This window comes from Rhinolophus sinicus, linkage group LG06 (genome assembly GCF_036562045.2).
Source record: "Rhinolophus sinicus isolate RSC01 linkage group LG06, ASM3656204v1, whole genome shotgun sequence".
Lineage (NCBI taxonomy): Eukaryota > Metazoa > Chordata > Mammalia > Chiroptera > Rhinolophidae > Rhinolophus > Rhinolophus sinicus.
This window is the reverse complement of record NC_133756.1, coordinates 88,897,573-88,918,184: the sequence shown is the minus strand read 5'-3', so window position 1 is coordinate 88,918,184 and position 20,612 is coordinate 88,897,573. Positions and strand designations below refer to the sequence as shown.

Genomic DNA, 20,612 nt, shown 5'->3' with positions numbered 1-20,612 from the left:
ACTTTCTTCTAGGGTTTCCATTTGCCTGTGCTGCTCTGATGTCTCGGGATGGCTTAGATGACAATGAAAAGGCTCCACTACACTGAGAAAGCTAAGGAGAACTCCGGTGGATGGGATCTGGGTCTCCACAGAAACACTGGGAAACACAGTTGGTAAATTCCAAGTACCAAGTCTTTTCGTGGGTACAGGCAATGCATTCTTGCCACTTCCCTCCTCAAAGAGCTGTTCCAGAGTGCATCCTATGAGTTTTTTCTGGGTAATCAACAAAACACCCTAGAATAGCAATCGGAGGCCCAGTCTAGCAGGCTTAAGAGTCCACATCCTGTTGTAGTTCTTCTCAGAGTGAGACAGAGTAAATATTAAATGGCACTCTGCATACCATATGTGCCTATTCCAAAATCCTTAGGAAGCTGTGGGTGGGAGTGACTGGGTCCTTCATATTTATAAGAAACATTAGTGAGCCAAATCAATTACTTTTCCAAAGGTGTTCATGTCAACAAGCCTTGCAAATAAGGCTATTTAGTGTAGTTATTTACTTTGTAGCTACTGCTTCCAAAGCTGCCCAATTTCTCCATTTTCTCCATGAAGCCACCCTCAGTTACACCAGCCCAAACTAATCAATCCATAACCTGTTGTTGGGTTTTATATTTTGCCCATCAGTTCTAAAATTCTTTGATATTGTTGACTCTTTAATGGGTTTGTGGCTTGGCTCACTAACTTGTCAGCTCCTTGAGGGCGGGGAGCACAGTATACATTCCTCTGTTGTCCTTACAAAGCCCTTTCCTTCCCCTTTCTTTCTCACTATAATCAACATATAAGTTCACTTCTGTGGTGGTTCCTAAAACAGGTAAAGAGGAGGCTTCCTACCCCCTCTCCCACATCCCATCTCAACCAAGTCTTATAGTCTAGAATCCATTGTGCTGCATTGACCCATTGACTGATACACCTGAAGGGAACTCTGGGCACTTGCCCACCCAGCCATAGCCGTCCCTGAGGCCTCCTAAACAGGTCACATCAGGAAAATTAGGAATACATAAGCTTTGGTTTCCTGCTCAACAGCCCATTTTTGCACTGGGACTGAATCTTCTTCCTGAAATCTTTGACAATCAGTGGAGTCCACAGCCAACTTCCCTTTCCAGGCCAGACCTTGTTCTACACCTCATCCAGCTTCTGAATAGAATTCTGTATTGATTAGAGTTGTTTTTCTCCAGCCACTTGAGTGTAATATTATCTCTACCTGGAATCCCTGCCACTGGGTCCATCCACTGGTTTGGTTCTGGAGCATTCTGGAGCATTGGACACTGGTATTTAAACAGCAAACTCAGAGACCTGTTGCCTCAGTCCTGATTTGTTTCCCACTCTTCTCACTGACCTGTGTGACTGAGTTTCTTTCATGTCTCTCAGCTGAGCTCACCAAGGATATGACAGCAGCAGAGCAGGTACACAGCAGTAGTAGCCAAGAATAAAGAATTTGCATTTCTTTCTTGAATCTTTTTACATAGCAAGAAGTATTAGTATCAGATATTGCTATTACCAGGCTTACTTCATGGAGGAGAAACTAAAGCTTTCCTTAGAAGAGAAAGGAGAATGCTAGAGGAATTAGGAGTTGCGTTGTGTTTCCTGATACCCTGCTGCTGCCAAGTTTATCCACACTTCCAAACACTTCAAGGCCTCTGATTTCAGGCCCTAAGAGTTAACCTAGCAGGCTAGTTTAGATCTCTACAGTCTTCTAGAGTGTTATGGAACCATAAAAACCAGATTACTATACTCTATATTCACTTACTGTCTTTCTTCAGAACACTCTGCCATGTAAGCCCTTACCAGAGATGTTAAATGATGACCATTCTCTCATACAAGGACAGCTTAAAAAGTTCATATTTGTATGCAAAAAATGGAATACCTGACCCTAACAGGATAACATGCACTTAGAGTCACTTTTCCAGGAATGCAAAGGAGTCTGCTCTCAACTACATATATCGTCTCACCCAATAGTCGGAAGGTAGTGGGGAAAGCACCGTTATCTGTTGTTAAAAATTTTGGTTTGAGGTCCAGTTCTCTCACTTACTGACCCTGTAACTTTTGGCAAGTCATTTAACATCTTACAATCTCAGTTTTCTCTATCTCTAAGGGATGTTTGTGAAGATTAAATGATGCAGTATCTATTAAAGAGCTTTACGAAATATAAATTTGCTTTCTATATTTTAGATATTTATAAAGTAGTAGCGATAACCAAGATTAATAAGACAGATATGGTAATGAGATGGAGTTTTTATTTTGTGCAAAGCTGGTTGGTTCATCTGGGCATTATAACTGTCTTATCTTTATAAGGAAGAAAACTGTCTCAGTGTGGTGGCGTTTTCTCCTGAAGTAGTTCCTAAGGTAAGGATTCAAGTGCAGATACTTAAGAGGTGATTCCATAAAACAGGAGCAGGGGAAGGAGGAAATGATACAGGAAAGGGAAAGCAGTCAAGAAGAGGTGTATTATTAAGCCAGCTACCAAAATGGGTGATTGAACCTTAAAGATTGCTGGGGGTGGGGGTATTAATTCCGGGTACTTCCCGTCTGCCACACATTTGTGAGTATGTGAGTATGTGTGTGTGTGTGTGTGTGTGTGTGTGTGTGTGTGTGTGTGTCAGAGGTGGGGTGAGGTGGGAGAGATATCTGTGGCTATAGTGCAGCCTTCTGAAAAAAACCCTTAGTTCTAGGCTGTGATATTGTGATTTATAAGAAATATGTGTTTGGTCTTCCTCCCATTTCTGGCATAGAGCTGCTAAAAACATTGGAATTTCTTAAGTGATGAGAATGATAAAGGTGTCTTTTGTTATGTTTATGAGGTGACTTTTGGAAAACACCTAGGTAACCTAAGGATGAAGGCTGGTCACCAGGGAAACCAACCATGTGATTAGAGGATTTGAACTTTTAGTCACACCCCCTTACTTCCAGGGAAGGGAGATAGGCTGGAAATTGAATCATTCACCAGTGGTCAGAGATTTAATCAATCAAGCCTCCATCAGAACAAAACAGGATGAGGTTCAGAGAGTTTTTTCAGATTGGTGAGCATGTGGAGATTCAGGGAGAGTGGTATTCTCAGGGAGCACAGAAGCTCTGCAGCCCCTTCCCACATACCTGGTGCTATGCATCTCTTCCATCTGGCTGTTCTTAAGTTAAATTCTTTTATAATAAATTGTTAATTTAGTAAATAAAATGTTTCTCTAAGTTCTGTGAGCTGCTTTAGCAAATTAGTTGAAGTCAAGGAGGGGGGTCCTTGGAACCTGTCATCTATAGCTGCTCAGTCAGAAGCACAGGCGACAACCTGAACTTATGACTGGTGTCTGAAATTGGTGGAGGGAGCCGTCTTATGGGATTGAACCCTTAACCTGTGGGATGTGATGTTATCTCCAGGTAGATAGTGTCAGAATTGAGTTGAGTTGTAGGACACCCCGCTGGTGCATGAGGATTGCTTGGTGGTGTGGGAAACACCTCCTCCCCACCCTCTCCCACTGCACACACATTGTACTTGGGAGCAGAATTCTTATTGGCAGTTGGAGGATGTGGGGAGCACTCTAGGCAGGATACTGACCAAATCTGCTATAAAATTTGTGGTCCTTGCACTCTATGCCAAGCACAGAATTCAGTATTTTCACATGCAGCACTCTAAATTACTGATGAAAGTTCCATGGCTCAGAGGACTCATATCTCATTCTGTACTGAATCATAGTCCTCTTGAGGTCAGGGATTGTGACTCTTATAGTCCCAGTGCCAGGCATTGGACTCTGCACCTAATCAATGTTCCTGAAGGTTAATGATTATGATGATAGTTTACATCAAGTCCAGTGGCTAAGGACTGAATTAGGAATCATATATATATATATATATATATATATATATATATATATATATATATATATTTATTGGGGAATAGTGTGTTTTTCCCATAACCCATCAGCTCCAAGTCAAGTTGTCATTTTCAATCTAGTTGTGGAGAGCGCAGCTCACTGACCCATGTGGGAATCGAACTGGTGATCTTGGTGTTATGAGCACTGTTCTATCTGACCAGCTGAGCCAACCAGCTGCCCAACAATCATATTTTTATATCTATGGTTTAATTATATCAATTTCATAATATATGAGTTATTTGTGAGCAACTATTGTTATTACGAGACATCTTCTACAGATGAGAAGCCTGGTATTAAGTTATGAGATTGAATGATGTATTTAAAAGGCAGAAAATAAATAATTTTTTTGATCTGGAGTGCATAATCCATAGAAAACTTACAGTAATGATAAAAGCTGATAGGTGGTTATTTAAAGGATAATATAGTAGACAATGCCTGGAAATTAGAAGGAAAATTCCTTTTTATTTAGTAAAGGACATTTAATATAAACTTAAATAAATGGCTATATGTGCTTTAATTGTTCTTAAACTGTTTTTGTAAAACTTTTGCCGTATTGCCAGCATTTTTATAGAAACTTGAGGGGAAGAAATTACTTTGTGAACTTTCTCTTACTAAGGCAAATAAATAAATAAAGATGAAACTTTGTGCATGCCTTTGAAACCCAGATAAGGGTTTCTTTGTGACTCTCACTAATATAGAAAAATCTATTTAAATTTACTCACTTCCCCTTTCCTTTCAAACCCGATCCCAGTTAGCCTTGGCTCCCACCCTCTCCTTCCCCAGTTATAAAACCAAATGGAATGTTTGTACTAAAGGGACAAGTCTGTGCACTGACTCAGAGGAAACACGTGTTTATAAACCATGTTTCCCTAAAGCTTCGGCACAAACATGGCTGTGACCCATTTCCAGATTGGACAGGGCAAAACTCTGTGGTGTGGCCCCGGCAAAGCTGAGTTGGAGGAGCCTAGCTAGTAACAAGACCCAGCTGCAAATGTCCTCGAGGCAACACCACACCTTGGAGACCTTTCATCATTAAGAGTCAAAACCAAAATAGCTGAAATGAAGTCAAACAAAGAAATGTTTGGGCTTTGCTAGAATGAAGTATTCTCCACGCATTTTCCATGTAGTTTAATCTGACTGCAGCCTCATTGCAGGCGAGTCCCTTCTTAACTGTGCCCATGACCTATCTTCTTTGTGTAATATCTTTTCCCTAAGGCCTAGGCTGACTATATCTGCCTGAATACAAAGGGTTACAAAGACACTTTGATTTCAGCTCTGAAGTCAATCAGATCTAGTTTTGAATCCCAATTCACTACATACTTTCCCTTGACAAATCTTTCCAAAGGACTCATTTTGTGCCAGGCATGGTTCTAAGTGCTCAGAGTGAGGGAGCCAGTGGGATTGACAAGGTCCTCCATTCTAATTGGAGGAAATAGGACAAACAAAACAAAACAAAAACAAAAACAGATTGTCTCACAGTGATAGAAATAATGTCATCAAAATAAATAAGGGAACTAGATTGGGCAGCCAGGAGAGGCCTCCACAGGTGGTGCGGAGAAGGCTTCTATGAAGAGGTGACATTTAAGCTGAGACCAGAATGACAAGGAGGAGCCAGGAGAATATGGACACACACAAAGTCCTTAAAGAGGAATAACGATTTGATTGAGGAACTAAGACAGTCCATGTGTCTGGAGCACTGTGAATGAAGGGAGTGTAGGATGAGATGAGTTTGAAGAGTGTGGCAGATCAAAGATGGTCACCCGTTCTTTGAGGTACCTGCTGTAGGAGGTGGGTCTGTTTCTCCTCCCCTGAGTCTGGGCTGGCCTCTGACTGTTTTGACCACTAGAGTGTGGCAGGAATGATGCTGTGTCAGTTCTGAGCCTAACCTTTGAGAATACTGGCTCTTCTATCTTGGTCCTCTGTGGCACTAAACTGAAATGTATGTAAGAAGACTGACTACCTACTGGAGAGACCACATGGACAGGCCCTGAGAATACACGAAGAGGATGAGGCTGAGCTGAGCCCCACCTTCCAGCTGTTGTCCCTGCCAAGGTACCAGATAAGTGAGTGAAACCATCTTGGACCAGCTTAGCTGCCAGCTGAATATCACTGAGAGACTCTAGTATATGCCTCATGAACCAGAAGAACCATCTAGCTGAGCCTTGCTCAAAATCCTGACAGAAAATCATGAGATATAATTCAATGGTTGTTTTAAGCCACTACATTTTGGGGTAGTTTATTTCTCAGCAAATGATATCCAGAACAGAGAGAGATAGGCTGGGTTAAGTTATATTGACCTTGAGCCAGGATTAAGAGTTTAGCTTCAGATGAAAGAGGTACCAAAGGAAGGTTTAAGCAAGAGGTATAGAGCTTACAGGACCTACATTACATTTTAAAACTTACTTTAACTGCTTTCTGTTCCTGGCTTTTTAGTTCTTTGATCTTACACAAGTAAACTGAACTATGCCTTGTTTTTTGTTTGTTTTTTTTTAACTATAAAATGAGAATAATAGTATCTACATCACAGGGTTGTTTAAGAATTAAATAATATAAAGTCATTAACGTATAGTGCTTAGCACCTGGGTAAGGGCTTAATAAATGGTAGCTGCAATTGTTATTATTTTTATGATTCAACTTCTACCTGAATAATTGAGGTGACTCCAGCTACACTCAATTCCTCTCAACTCATTCAGCAAGCCCTAGGGATATTGTGTATGTATTCACATATAGCGGTCTTTACCATTCCAGTTGTGCCTCTCTACTTACCAGAATTGGCCATTTTGGATCTTTCATGGCCTCCTCTTTTCCTCTGATCTTGGTCTCATGGATCCTCACATTAGCCTGACTACGCAGTGGCCCAGGCCGCTGCAGTTCTCTGCTGTGGCTGCTGTGTCCCCTCCAGTATGGGATGTGCCAGCCTGCTGCCTCTTAGACTGTCAGTTGGTGGACGTCAGCCATCATCATGCTCAAGTGGGGTGAACAACCTCACTCCTCCCACTTGGAGAAGTAACTGCCAAGAGAGCGCTTCCATGATCTTCTGATTCTTATAGAACTATGAGTGAAAGAAGTATTTATGTTATGTTATGTTATATTTATTATATTGTATTATATTATACTATATTATATTATACTATATTATGTTAAATTATAGTATTGATGTTCCTCAGCTTACGGTGGGGTTATGTCCCAAAAAACCCATCAGAAATTGAACATATTTTAAGTGGAAAATGCATTTAATACACTTGACCTACCAGACATCATAGCTTAGCCAAGCCTACCTTGAACATGCTCAGAATACTTACATTTCCTGACAGTTATGCAAAAGCATCTCGCTGCCACAACCCAGCATCATGAGAGAGTATCCTACAGCATATTGATAGCCCAGGAAAAGATAAGAATTTAAAATTTGAAGTACGGTTTCTACTGAATGTGTATCATTTTTGTACCATTGTAAAGTTGAAATATTATAAGTTGAACCATCATAAGTCAGGGACCATCTGTATTATCGGTTCCAGTAATACCTATTATAAGATGACTTAGTCCACCCACAAAAAAGAAAAAGTGCTCTTGATAACTCCTCCTTTCCATCTTTCCACTTCAGACTCACAATGCATATTAAGACCCTAAGACACGCTCCAGCAAAAAACACTGTTTCACTTGGCTTAATCCAGTATTTCATAAACCTGTTTAATTGTGAAACTATTTTGAGTCTCTCCTATGAAGAAATGTTGTTTGGTTTTCCAACCAAGGTTGAGAATGATGGATCTAGTAAGAAATGGATGACTTAAAATGAGATAATTTCTTAAAATCTTGCATATTCTAACACAAACTTTTGAAATTCAGGGGAAATTATCAACTTACCCATAGTTGGAAGATAGGAGATCAGACAATTAAGTTCACGAACTTGTTGCAACGCTGTTACTAACCTTTTTTGATATCAAAGGGATTATTCATTATGAATTTGTACCAACTGGATGAACAGTTAACCAAGTTTACTGTGTGGAAGTGCTAAAAAGGCTGCATGAAAAAGTTAGATGACCTGAACTTTTTGCCAACAGTTCATGGCTCTTGTATCACAACAATGAAGACAAAGGAAATATTGAAAGGAAGCCATTTTGATGACATTCAGGACATCTAGCATAATACAACGGCAGCCATTGCCATTCCATTCCAGATGGCCATTCCAGAAAAAGAGTTCCAAAATTGCTTTGAAGGGTGGACTAGGCGCTGACATTGGTGCATAGTTTCCCAAGGGGAGTACTTTGAAGGTGACCGTAGTTATATTTAGCAATGAGGTATGTAGCACTTTTCCTAGGATGAGTTTGCAAACTTAATTGTCAAATATCGTATTGAGGTTAGTTTTATTGTTGATGATATAATTTTATGATTTAACCTAATAAATTTTTTTAACAAAATGTTGTTTGATGTGATTTATAGATGATGTAATACAGAATTGTACACCTGAAATCTATGTAACTTTACTAACAACTGTCACCCCAATAAACTAATAATAAAAAAAAAGAAATGTTGTTTGAGAGATGATGCATTTAGTTTCTTCTCCACTTCCAGGGACTGTAGGATTTCTTTTGTTATTTTTTACCCCGCCTCTTTTAATTGTAATACAGAAGGTGCCAAAAAATGTATACATTTGAAAAAACTGTATTAAAATTGTCATACAATGAATGACACTAGCATTCATTTGATTAACACCATCTTTTGAGCGAATGTCATATTACACATTGCTACCATAATTTAATTCAACTTCGCACATACCACAGAGATAACAACTCTTAAAATGTATACATTTTTTTTTGGCAGCCCCAGTATATATCGAAGTGGTATTAGAATTTTTTCTTCTTCTGGGTGTTAATTCTATTGCATCGTGAATGTAGACTGCCTAGGTTTGAGTCCTGAAGCCATTTCTTATTTGCTGCATAAATTTGGGAAAAGTACTTAATATATCTGCTCTTTAGTTTCCTTATAGGTAAAAATGAAGATAATAATAGTATTTTCTACATAGGGCTGCTGTGATGGTTAAATGATTTAATGTATAAAATTGACTTTCACATTTTATGCTTGCAAGTGTTAGCTGCTATTGCTATAATATTATATTATTACTATTATTAGTATTTAAAACAAAGGAGTCAACAATTAGGGTCTATAACTATTTCTTCTATGTGAAGATTTGTTCAGCTTGAACTCAAATATCTTATTCTGAATCAACAATGCTCTAACACAAAATCTGACTTTAGGACAGGTGTTTACAGGAAATATGATATATAACTGCTATCAATATGAGAAGCATGTTAACTAAATGTTTTTTCCCCCGCTCCTAAATCTATGTAACACTTTATGACAATTACAGTTGCTATTTTTTTAAATGTTAATGCCATAATTAGAAAACTTAATGTTGATAGTGCCATTTAAAATTTAGTCATATGAGTTTTGTGTACTTTAGTCACTTCAAATCAAATATCCCTGAAAGAAAAGTTATCGGGGAGGTGGAAGCCTCATGTTAGCCAGTCATTTACTGTAAGCACTTAAGGGTTCTCTAGTTCATCAGTTCTCATTATGTTCAGGAGAGCCGGGCATTGTGCAGTAGGTGTCAGCATTAATCCCATTTTCTAAATGAGGCCTTTGAGGCATATGACAATTTGATTTTTATATTTTCTGCTGGTGAAAACAGAAAGACACAGTCTAGTTATCAGGATGGAGGAAAGCACGATTGGGAAACATGATCGGGACCTTTCCAGGATCAGTAGTCACTATGAAGTTTCTTTTGTTTGCGCATTCAGAGCCACCCTCGAAGATGAGAGTAGCCCCTCTTTGATTCCAGTCTCCAGGAATGGGTACAAAAGAGGATCTTTTGATTATTTTATAAAGTAAAGTGTTTTGTGTTTGAAGTGAATGAAATAAGGAAGAACAGGCTTGTATTGAATAAACTACAGGTTATCATAAACTAAAATTTATGATAAAAGAGACATGTTACATAGGTTCCCTCGATCTTGCGCTATATGGCAGTCTTTCTTAAATTATGTGTATATTATCCAGAGGGAAAAACAGGTTAGGTGCTCTGTTCAGCTTCCCATGCTTTGTCCTGCAGGCAGCTGCCCCAATAGGAAGCATTCTTTATGTGAGAAAATATTCTATGAGACTATCCTTGAAATCTTGAACTTACACTAATGGTGACTGTACACAGAACAATCATTTAATAATCAACTTTATTGACCTTGAAGCCTACTGATTTAGAAGCAATAAGCTTTTAGACACATCTTTTGACAAATGTAATGATGGAAGTAATTTTATGATGTAAAGCACAAGCACTCCTTACAGAATTGTTATTTTTAACGTTATCATTATTTTGGCAGGCTTCCTTGTTTGCATTCTCTCTATCCTTGAACAGAACATGATTTTCTTATGATTGAAAGAGCAGGAATCCTGAAGATCATTTAACATGCACAGGGCAGGGCCATGCCTAACTTCTTCACCACTGTATCTCTAGGACTGAACGAATGCCTGACACCAGAGAGTCTCAGGGAGCTTTTGTTGGATGAATGGATAGAGGAATGAGTAAATAAAGTGTTTTCTCCTTGAATTATCCAAGGAAGCTGTGTAGAGTCAAATAACTGGATGCCTTTTCAATCCTTCACATTCTGCTTTAGCACTGAAGATTGCTTTTTGAAAAGTCAAAAATCAATTTGGAGCCCTTTCTCAAGAGCAATCTTTCTAGAATCCAATATATGATACAAATATGAAAAGATATCTTCTTTCCTGGGTATTGCTGTCTTTTTCAAGACAATTTTGTATGTTGCTAAAAGCAGGAAGACGAGTATCTCTCAAGTACAATGCAGACAAATTGCCTCCTGCTGTTTAACGAAAAGGAAATGAAATTGATCTTACTTTGTACTTTTATATAAATAAAAATATTTTTAAACCCTCAGACCAGAAAACTTCCCTAGAGTAATACTGGATGATTGCTTGGCATTTCTTTCTTTACAAAAATATCAATACCAACTCTCTGATATATGGGTTTTATCTCTTTTTGTGCAAAATCAAACCATAAAGTAATTGCTGGCATAGCTCTACTTTTCTTTTCTTTTTTTTTTGCCGGAGGACATCTCAAAAACTTGTACTCTAAGGTTTATCTCAAAGTGAATAAAAATAAAGTTTAAAAATATTTCTATTGGCAATATATTTTTTCCTGCTGTTTCCCAGAACCAAAAGAGTGAGAAAAAAGATTCACTGGGAATACATTTGTTAGGAATTTACACATAGAGTGTCTTGGAATATTTTTCCTACAAATGACTTTATATTGGGGGCAAATCTTCCTACAGCTTCTAATTCAAGCCATGTGTTCTAGATTTAATATTAGGACTCACTCAAAGTATCTCAGGCTTGAAGGACAGGAAATTGATCAAAGAACTCCCTAATAACAATGCAATATAATTATGGAAAAAAGAAAAAAACAAAAAACCACAGCCAAGAGAAAGATGTTGTCATAGACATTAATACCTGTGAAATTGGCATTGGGCTTGTTGCTCTGAGTATCGTGTTTCCCTGAAAATAAGATCTAACTGGAAAATAAGCCCTAGCACGATTTTTCAGAATGACATCCCCTGAACATAAACCCTAATGCATCTTTTGGAACAAAAATTAATATAAGACCTGGTCTTATTTTCGGGGAAACACGATAGCTATGAATTCAGGTTAAATGTTCTTTATGAGAAAGAAAGAAATCTTTAAAACTCTGAGAAAATCATTAATTACCAGCTTTTTTTGTTTTGTTTTGTCATTACTGGCATCCAAAACACAAGTCACACATCAGCTTTTGAGATCAACTCTTGCTCTCCCCTTCTTGGTGTGTGTGTGTGTGTGTGTGTGTGTGTGTGTGTGTGTGTGTGTTCTTTCCAAATTAGAGCAATAACTCTATTGCTTTGCAAAACAAAAAACATAGGGTTTGTTGGAAAATGGCAAAGTCTGTTGGAAAACATACTGGTTTCCATATACCAATACTCCCATTAATTTAAAGTACTTTCCTATGCTGCCAATTATCTATTCCCCACCCTCTCATCTGGAAAGCGTACACAAAACTTCCCTTAAAAATATGCCAGCCACTCATTTACTGAGCCTCCAGTGTGGACTCAGCACTGTCTTAAACTCTGTGACATGATCCTGGCTCTCAAAGAACTCATGGTCTGTTTGTGGGGTTAGTAGACTTACATGGAAGAAGACTGGAGAATGAAGTGACCTCATGCAGAACCAGGTGCCTCTATAGGAGGCAAATGTTAAAGATTCAGCTATCAGAAGGTGTTATGCCTTTGTTCATGCTTTTCATGAACCTGGAATGCCTGGAATGCCATCCACTTCCTTTAGAAATTTTACCCATTCTTTAAAAACTGGCCAGTGACATCTTCTTAAGCAGCCTTTCCTTATCCCTCTAGTCAGAACTGGTCTCGCTCAGCCCTGTAGTCCTACATCCTGTGTGTGTGTGTGTGTGTACTAATCCTGTGTGTGTGCAGGTTCCCATTGTAGTTATTTATGTACCTTAGCAAAAAAAGTCCCCTTAAGTTCCTGAAGGGCCACACTAGGTCTTCTGTATCTTTGGATATCTGACTGTATCTAGAACAGTTTTATCCACTCATTAAATAGGTGCTTAACAGATGTTTATTGAATGAATGATTGAATGATCAAATGACTGAATCACAGGATTTTGCACAAAAGCTCCAAAGCCTTTCCCATACAATATCTTTCTGTAAGGTAGTTATCATTGCCACCTTACAAATTGGTAAAGGATCAGAGAGGTCAAGTACCTTGTTTAACTGCAAAGAGCAAGTAAATGACAGAGCTGGCCCTCAAACCCAGGTCTTTTGGCTCCAAGTCTAGTACTTGTTCCATTCCCTCATTCTATTTCCTATAGTAATTCCTTTTCTAATCACTGCAGGGTTTATTTAAATGTATTTAAAATCTTTAATAACTATAGATTATAAGCAGTTTGAGAAAGACTACTGAGGTTTTTAGTATTCTTGAGGGACTGACACAACACCTCATTTTGTATACAGTTTAATGAATCCTATGCCAGTTGAAGAACCAGCACTACTAATATTGCCCCAGATGTTACACACTCAGCTTGGGGCTGGTTTAGGTGATAAGGTCCCCCTTCTTTTGCCAGGAAGCAGTTGTTTTGTCCTTTTTTATCTGATAGGTATTTCTTTCGAATATCAAACCAATGTCCATAAATTAAAATACTCCCATATTATAAATAAGGCTCCCCATTACAGTTTTCTATTGTATATATCAGAGTTCTCTAACAGTCTTCTGAATAACAAATACTTGTACATGTCTTATAGTTCAGGTTTTGGATTCTCCTATTCTAACTGGCTACAAAATAATAATGTCACACAATTAAAAGCTAGTCCAGCAGAGTGAAAAAAGCATAACTTGGAGTCAGAAGACATGAGACAACTAGCCTTTCTTCCATTTAACTAGTTGTGTGATGCTGGGCAAATCTCTAATGTATGTGGGTCTTAGTTTCAACACCTGTGATGAAGAGATGGAAAAGTCTTATTTCTAAGCTGCTTCCAGTTGTAACATTCTAGGATTTATTTGCTCTTTTGTTCAATAAGGAAGCCCTATGCTTCCTAATAGTTATAGGAGGATTAATTTTATACAATGAAGATATCTCTCTCTTTGACTAGTTATGTGAAATTAAATAAGTCACTTAATCTCTCCCTTGGTTTACTCATTTATAAACCAGAAATAATAACCACCACACAAGATTTAAAAAGGACAATTTATGAGAAAGACCTTTGTAAACTTTAATATACTATACAGGTAAACTTGGACCTCTTCTACTGAAATGTAAAATTCTACTGAAATGATCAAGGATAGCATACCATTCTTTCTGTACTGGTTTTTCATTATTTATTATGTAAAATTTTATAAATACACAATAATACATACATAAAATTTGAAGCATGGTAACAAAATAAATACCCACAAACCCACCACCTATCCTAGGTATTAGAACATTCTCAACATCATTGAAACAGCTCTGTGTGTTTTTGTTTGATTCAACCCTCTGCTTTCCCATTAGAATTGTGTTTTAAATGCTTAAAAATAGTTTTACTACGTGTGTATGTTTGAACAGTATATTGTTTAGTTTTCTTATTTTTTTGTTTTATAAAAGTGACATCATACTGTATGCAGTCTTTTGAGACTTCCTGTTTTTTCCCACTTAATTTATATTTTATTAGTCAACATAATTTTAGTATATTAATATTATGATTAGCTTACAAGAAAATTACAATATTGTATATTAATTACATATAGTTTGCATATTAATATATACATCACATAGCATGTGTAATAGTTATATAATTTGTTATATTTATGTTATTATACTGATGTATAAATTACATATAAATTATATATTATAATATAGTATTGTAGCTTACAGATATAGATTACTTATCTTTGCTATTGCATAATATTCATAATATTCATTCTGTGAATATGCCACACATTATTCATCCATTTTCATGAAAGTGAACATTTGGGTTGTTTGCAGCAGCTTTACTACTAAAATCATAAAAACGGAGTCGTCAGGAGTAGTCTTGTATTCTGGTGCACATGAATAAGGATTTGTCCCCCTTACATCTGTGCTCAATTTTCTCCTTAATATTTATCATTATCTAGCATTGTGCCTGCACGTGAATGCATGCACACACACGTACACACACACACACATCTTGATAATTACCTGGATCCCCAACTGAAATATAAGATTCTATTTTTTCGATGCCATATCCCCAGTACCTAGAAAAGAGCAGTTAGCAAGGGCTCAGGAAATATTTGTTGAATGAATGAATGAGTAGTATTTTATTTCTTGTTTGTTAAGTAAATTATCCTGTTTGGATTTCCTATTGATGCAGAAATCAGCATGGAATAGTAGACAGACACTGAATGCAGTATTCTGGGTTCTGATCCCAGATCTGCCACTAACTAGCTGTGAAACTTTGGGCAAGTTACTCAGTCTTTCTGATACTGAGTATCAACATTTACATAAAGGAATAATGATTTCTGAGTATTGTGAGGAATAGTATGCGATGCTTATGCAAATATTTTATAAACCATGAATTCATATATATATATATATATATATATATATATATATATATATATATATGCTAATTTTCGTTCTTTAAATCCCACACATTTACAGAGATTCAAAAAAACAAAACAAAAACAAGAATTTCTGAGTTACAGCATGAAGCTTAAAAGAAACTAAGACTGGAGAGAGTGAGAGAGCCTAATTTTAAGGCCTTCACTGATGTGCTTCATGTGTTAGATGTGCAATATCAAACTTGTGCTGCAAAATCAAGCTATTTTTAAACCTCAAGAAAGCATAAAGAATCTCTTTTTAAGTAGAGCAACCAAGATAGTGTGTTACCCTTTTCAATCAGCCCACTTAAATGAAATATTCACCTTTTGTGTCAAAATAAGAAGTGATATATATCTATATATCTATATACATATATCTATATACATATATGAGGTCGGACAATTAGCAAACTCATCCTACAAAAAGTGCTACATACCTCATTGCTGAATATCACTATGGTCACTTTCAAAGTACTCCCCTTGGGAAGCTATGCGTCAAAGCCAGAGCCTAGTCCACCCTTCAAAGCAATTTTGGAACTCTTTTTCTGGAATGGCCATCAGAGTTGTCATTGTATTACCCTTGATGTCCTGAATGTCATCAAAATATCTCCCTTTCAATATTTTCTTTATCTTCGAGTAAAGAAAGAAGTCATTTGGGGCCAGATCGGGTGAGTAGGGAGAGTGTTTCAATACAGTTATTTGTTTACTGGCTAAAAACTCCCTCATAGACAGTGCCGTGTGAGCTGGTGCATTGTAGTGATGCAAGAGCCATGAATTGTTGGCGAAAAGTTCAGGTCGTCTTAACTTTGGTCTTAACTTTGTCACGCAGCCTTCTCAGTACTTCCAAATAGTAAACTTGGTTAACTGTTTGTCCAGTTGGTGTAAATTCTTAATGAATAATCCCTCTGATTTACAAAAAAAGTTAGCAACATTGTTGCAACAAGTTCGCAAACTCAATTGTCAGACCTCACATATAGTTGAGCACCCAGAAGGGATGGATTCTTTTTTGTTTGTTTGTTTATTTTGTTCTTTAGATTGTACTTATAAGTGAAATCATATGACATTTATCTTCCTCTGTCTGACTTATTCCACTCAGCACAATATCCTCTAGGTCCATCCATGTGGTTTCAGATGGCAAAATTTCTTTTTTTAAGGCTGAGTAATAATCCATTGTATATATGGACCACCTTTTCTTTATAGATGATGTAATACAGAATTGTACACCTGAAATCTATGTAATTTTATTAACAATTGTCACCCCAATAAATTAAAAAAAAAAAAAAAAGAGATGGAGTGTTTTAAGGGTAAATTCCTAAAACAATCATGGATGTAAAATAACTATAGCTGAAATATCCATTTATACTGAATTAAGGTTCTTTAGTCTAGATAAAGGAAATTTTCTGTCTCTCTTCTCTCTTGGTTTCACATGGACAGGTAAGGCAGAAGTGGTGATGTCTGGGGGATGCTTTTCATCTGCCTGTGTCCTGAACGGCATGTCCCTGTGTTGTCCAAAGTTAATAGTGTTGACCTTTGTTTTATTACCTGTAAAATGATTTAATAACAATATTGTCCAATTCTGTTGTAAAAATTAAATATGATAATGTGAGTGAAAACCCTTTGTAAACTGTAAAGTATGATGTTGATGTTATGAAAGCTGAATTATGAGATTTAGTGTCATGAGACGGAAACCTAAGGCAAACATGTATATTTGTGTTATGAGAACTAGACCCTAGGCAAAAATGTGTAGTGACCTGTTTCATTTTGCCCTCTTCCTGTTGTTCTCACCTTTGATTAGGCGTTCCCTCTTCCTTCCTAACCTTGTATCCCCTTGGGTTCCCAGCACTCATGCTCAGCCACCGCTGAGAGTCTCCTGCACCTAGACCGGGAACCATACGTCCCTCTGCTCTACACATTCACCCGTGTCCCCTACCCTTCAGTTTTAGCTCTGCCCTCTTCTTCCTAAAATAATACCAAGGTCCAGGAGAGTGGAAGGCAAAAGGATTATTTGGCTTTGGGTTCACTTGGAGCCTCAAGTCCTGAGTTTTGCTATGTTCTCTAGACAAGGTTTATATGGTCGCCAAGAGCCACTGACAAGACTGAGGAACAAAAGGTCCACTGGGAAGCTTTAACTTTTCTGCAACTTGCCCAAAGGTGTTTTGACATTTTTACATATACCAGGAACCCTCTGGAAAAAGCACAGGTCTCTGTCAACTTATAACAAGGTCTGGGTGACACAGTTAATATGAGATCATGGTTAATAGATGCTTATGCAGGAGTGCCTATGGTTTTAATTCATTTTCATATCCCCAGTGAGAATTTAAATGGATTGATGAGGAGAAGAAACTTAGTGAATCCCTTAACGGAAAAAAGAGGTGTTTACAAAAATATTTTTTAAAATAGAACATAGATAGCATTCATGGACTGGAACTGGAACAGGAAATCAGCTTTAGAGACCCTTTTACCTCCTTGTCTTTCCCTTTTGGCTTCATCTGGTTTCTCTCTTATTATCTCATTTCTCTCCACAGTCTTTATTCCCTTCTCCATTATTTCCAGGTCACATCTCAGAAGAACTTAACTTAGCTGGTGTAGCTCACCATTCCTACACTTGTTGTGTGAGGCTCTTTGAATTAATCTGCCTAATGGGTGTCAGGTCTACCCCATCAGCAGCCAGTACTGTACAGTGAGCAGCCCGGCTCTGCCTCCCTGGGCAAGGCTGAGGGTCTACAGTTTTCCAATAGAAGAACATGACTGACAGATCCAGACGCTGAATTGCCAGGGCCGTGTGAGCATGAGGGAGGGAAATTGCTTTGAGGGAATCGGTGTCTTAGCTTGAGAGCCCCTGCAAGTCTGATGGTTGCATATCCTCCTCATTTTCCCATCTCTACTGTGAACATGATTATTCCTGTAGATGAGACACAAGCCTTTCTCTGTCTCCCTCTCCCTCTCTCTCTCAACTATATACTGTTTCTCAAAGACTCCAAAAAGGTGTGGGCAAAGACTTTTGATGATGGGGGTGGGATGGGAAGGCTCTTTCTTACAAGTACAGCATCTCAAAACATTCGCTTCAGATTGTTAGAATTTAAGGCCAGTATTGAATTTCATGTCTCATCTCAAATTCCAGGTCCCAGTCTGGAATTTCATACTTCACAATATTTCCCATTCTGCCACTTACCAGCTATGAAACCTTGAGAAAGAAAGTTATTTCATCTAATTTTTTTTATTGCTATTGCTTGGTTACTTCATTTGTTAATTCTTCAAATGTGCCATTTAATCAACATTTGTTGACAGCTTATTCTGTGTGAGATATTCGAGATATTTCATTAAAGTAGTTAAGGTATCTAAAGTCATTTAAAATTTTTTAAGTTAAAATGATTTAAATGTTTTAACAACCATCTGACTTACACTGCTAATTTGTTTCTTTAGCAAAGTCTTTCCCCACAAATGCAGAATCTTATAATATCAGTGAGTTTTTCGGTATTGCTCTAAGCTGCAGATTAAAGGAAATTTTTTTAAAAGCTTGTGATAGTAAATTTCATTGAGATGGAATTTTACTTAAAAATAAATTTCTAAATAATGGTAAAAGTTCATAGTATTTAAGTGGACTAGGCCATTATGCCAAAAGAGACATTGTCAAGCTTCAGAAAGCACACACTGCTTAGTTTTGAATCTGTGTAATTTTTACGTGACATTTCTTCTCAAAACAAACATTTTTTTCTTGAATGAAAAATTCTGTGCTAACTCATATCCTCCCCAAACACTCCTTGCCCTGTAATAACTTATCAGTGTGTGCACAGGATGGGAAAAAGAAAAAAAAGAGCTAAGGAAGTAGTTTTCAGTTTCAAGTTTCCAAAGGATTATTTATAATAACAACCAGTATGTTTAAACAATAATGTTTTCTAGTTAATTTAATTTTTTGCTAACTGGCAGTTAACTCAAATACCCTTTTAATTTTAATTAATGTTAAAATTCACTATAGGATGGTGAACATAAATGAACCTTTCTTAGATAATTTGGAATGCTGGGTAATGAGCAAAAATGTCAATTCTCATATAGGCATTCAAAAAACATTTGTTGACTGTACCAAACTATAGGTGTAAACCGGTATATAGGAAAAGACAGAAGATATGTTAACTCCAGGACATGCTATAGGGGCTTTCAGACACGTTTCCAGCAAACTACAATAAGAAATACATTTTATATTGCAACCCATTACCAATAAACACACACACACACACACACACACACACACACATACACACACACACACACACATCTGTATGCATGTAAGTAGTTGAAAGAAAAATTTTGTGAAACTATACTTATCAGGGCAATGCATTCTAATTGGTTTTTATCTTATTCTATTTCCTTTATAAAAAAGAATGTTGTTTGTGACCTACTAAATTGATTTCATAACCTATCAGTGGACTATGTGATGATGTATAATTTGAAAAATCCTGTTTTGAAAAACAGATCTCTTATATCAGCATGTTTTGTTATTTGCATAATTAAACTAAGTATAGAACTCTGGAGAAAAAAAAAAAGAACTCTGGGGGAAAAAGTTTTTCTAGTTATTTTCTTTAGTTTTAGAAAAATGGAACCAAATTTCTTGGTTAACATTACTTTTAAAATTTGAGTTAAGTTAGCTTTTGGTTACTGTTACTTAAACAGCATATTCCTGAAGATCTGACCTTAAAGAACTTGCTAAATTTGATTTATCAAAATATCCAAACATGAGAGAATTAAACAATTAATGAAGACCTTTGAAAAATAAGAAATTCTCAAAGATTACAGTAAAATTATAACCACAAAGTGCCTGACATGAAATTAAGATTTAAAAATAAATCTAAGAAAAAATACCTCTTCAAGCCAATGAATAACTTGAAAACATTCTAGAGTCCTCTCTTCTGTGGCTTACTCACTTTTGCTTCCACTGGCATGAGGATTATTCCTGTAGTATCCTAGCATGTTTTCTTGCTATGGGGTATGCGCTGTACAAGTTCTTTAAAACGCTTTCTTAACACAAAGAAACCTAGCATGTGAGATCCTTAAGATTTTGAGAGCTTAAAACCTCCTATTAGGGTAAGAACAACTTCTTCTACTTTCTTAAGGCCTTTGATTAAGGGCCTAATTTGTCATGGGTAGAGATGAGGATGGTGATGGTATATGGCGGAGGAGACAGAGGTGGTTTTAAAAAGCAGTGAAGTGGCTAGTTGTCAAGATCAGGAGTGTTCTGTCATGTAGGCAAGCTCCCAGGTATTTATTGAGTCCTACAAGATTTTTTAGCCAGTCCTATGTTTCTAAAGCTATTAAATATTAAGCTGTCTTGGTACCAGTTGCAAAACCTCAAATTTCTTTTCCTGTGGCTGCCATGTGGCTCTTTATATAGCCTGAGTGTTGTGCAACCAAATCCGGACATGCCAGACACAGTGTACTTCTGGTGCCAGAGGAAGTGGTAGGGCAGATCTGAGGGCTCGTGGGAAGCAAATATTCAGCCCCACATTTATTCCCAGGCCTGACTCAAAGGGTTGTGTGATTTGAGGAATTACCCCAGCTCTG

At 37.2% G+C, this 20,612-nt stretch overlaps 1 long non-coding RNA gene across 4 annotated transcripts in view; it reads left to right on the top strand.

The window, feature by feature from the left end:
• The window catches only part of LOC141572188 (uncharacterized), a 289,511-nt gene that overhangs the window by 80,091 nt on the left and 188,808 nt on the right, over positions 1 to 20,612 (top strand). Inside the window, exon 4 of one of the 4 annotated variants that reach the window (XR_012497404.1) lies at positions 13 to 152. The exons of the other annotated variants lie outside the window; for them this stretch is intronic. This is a non-coding gene — a long non-coding RNA (uncharacterized LOC141572188). The remainder of the gene's footprint in view (positions 1 to 12; positions 153 to 20,612) is intronic. 4 annotated transcript variants of the gene reach the window in all.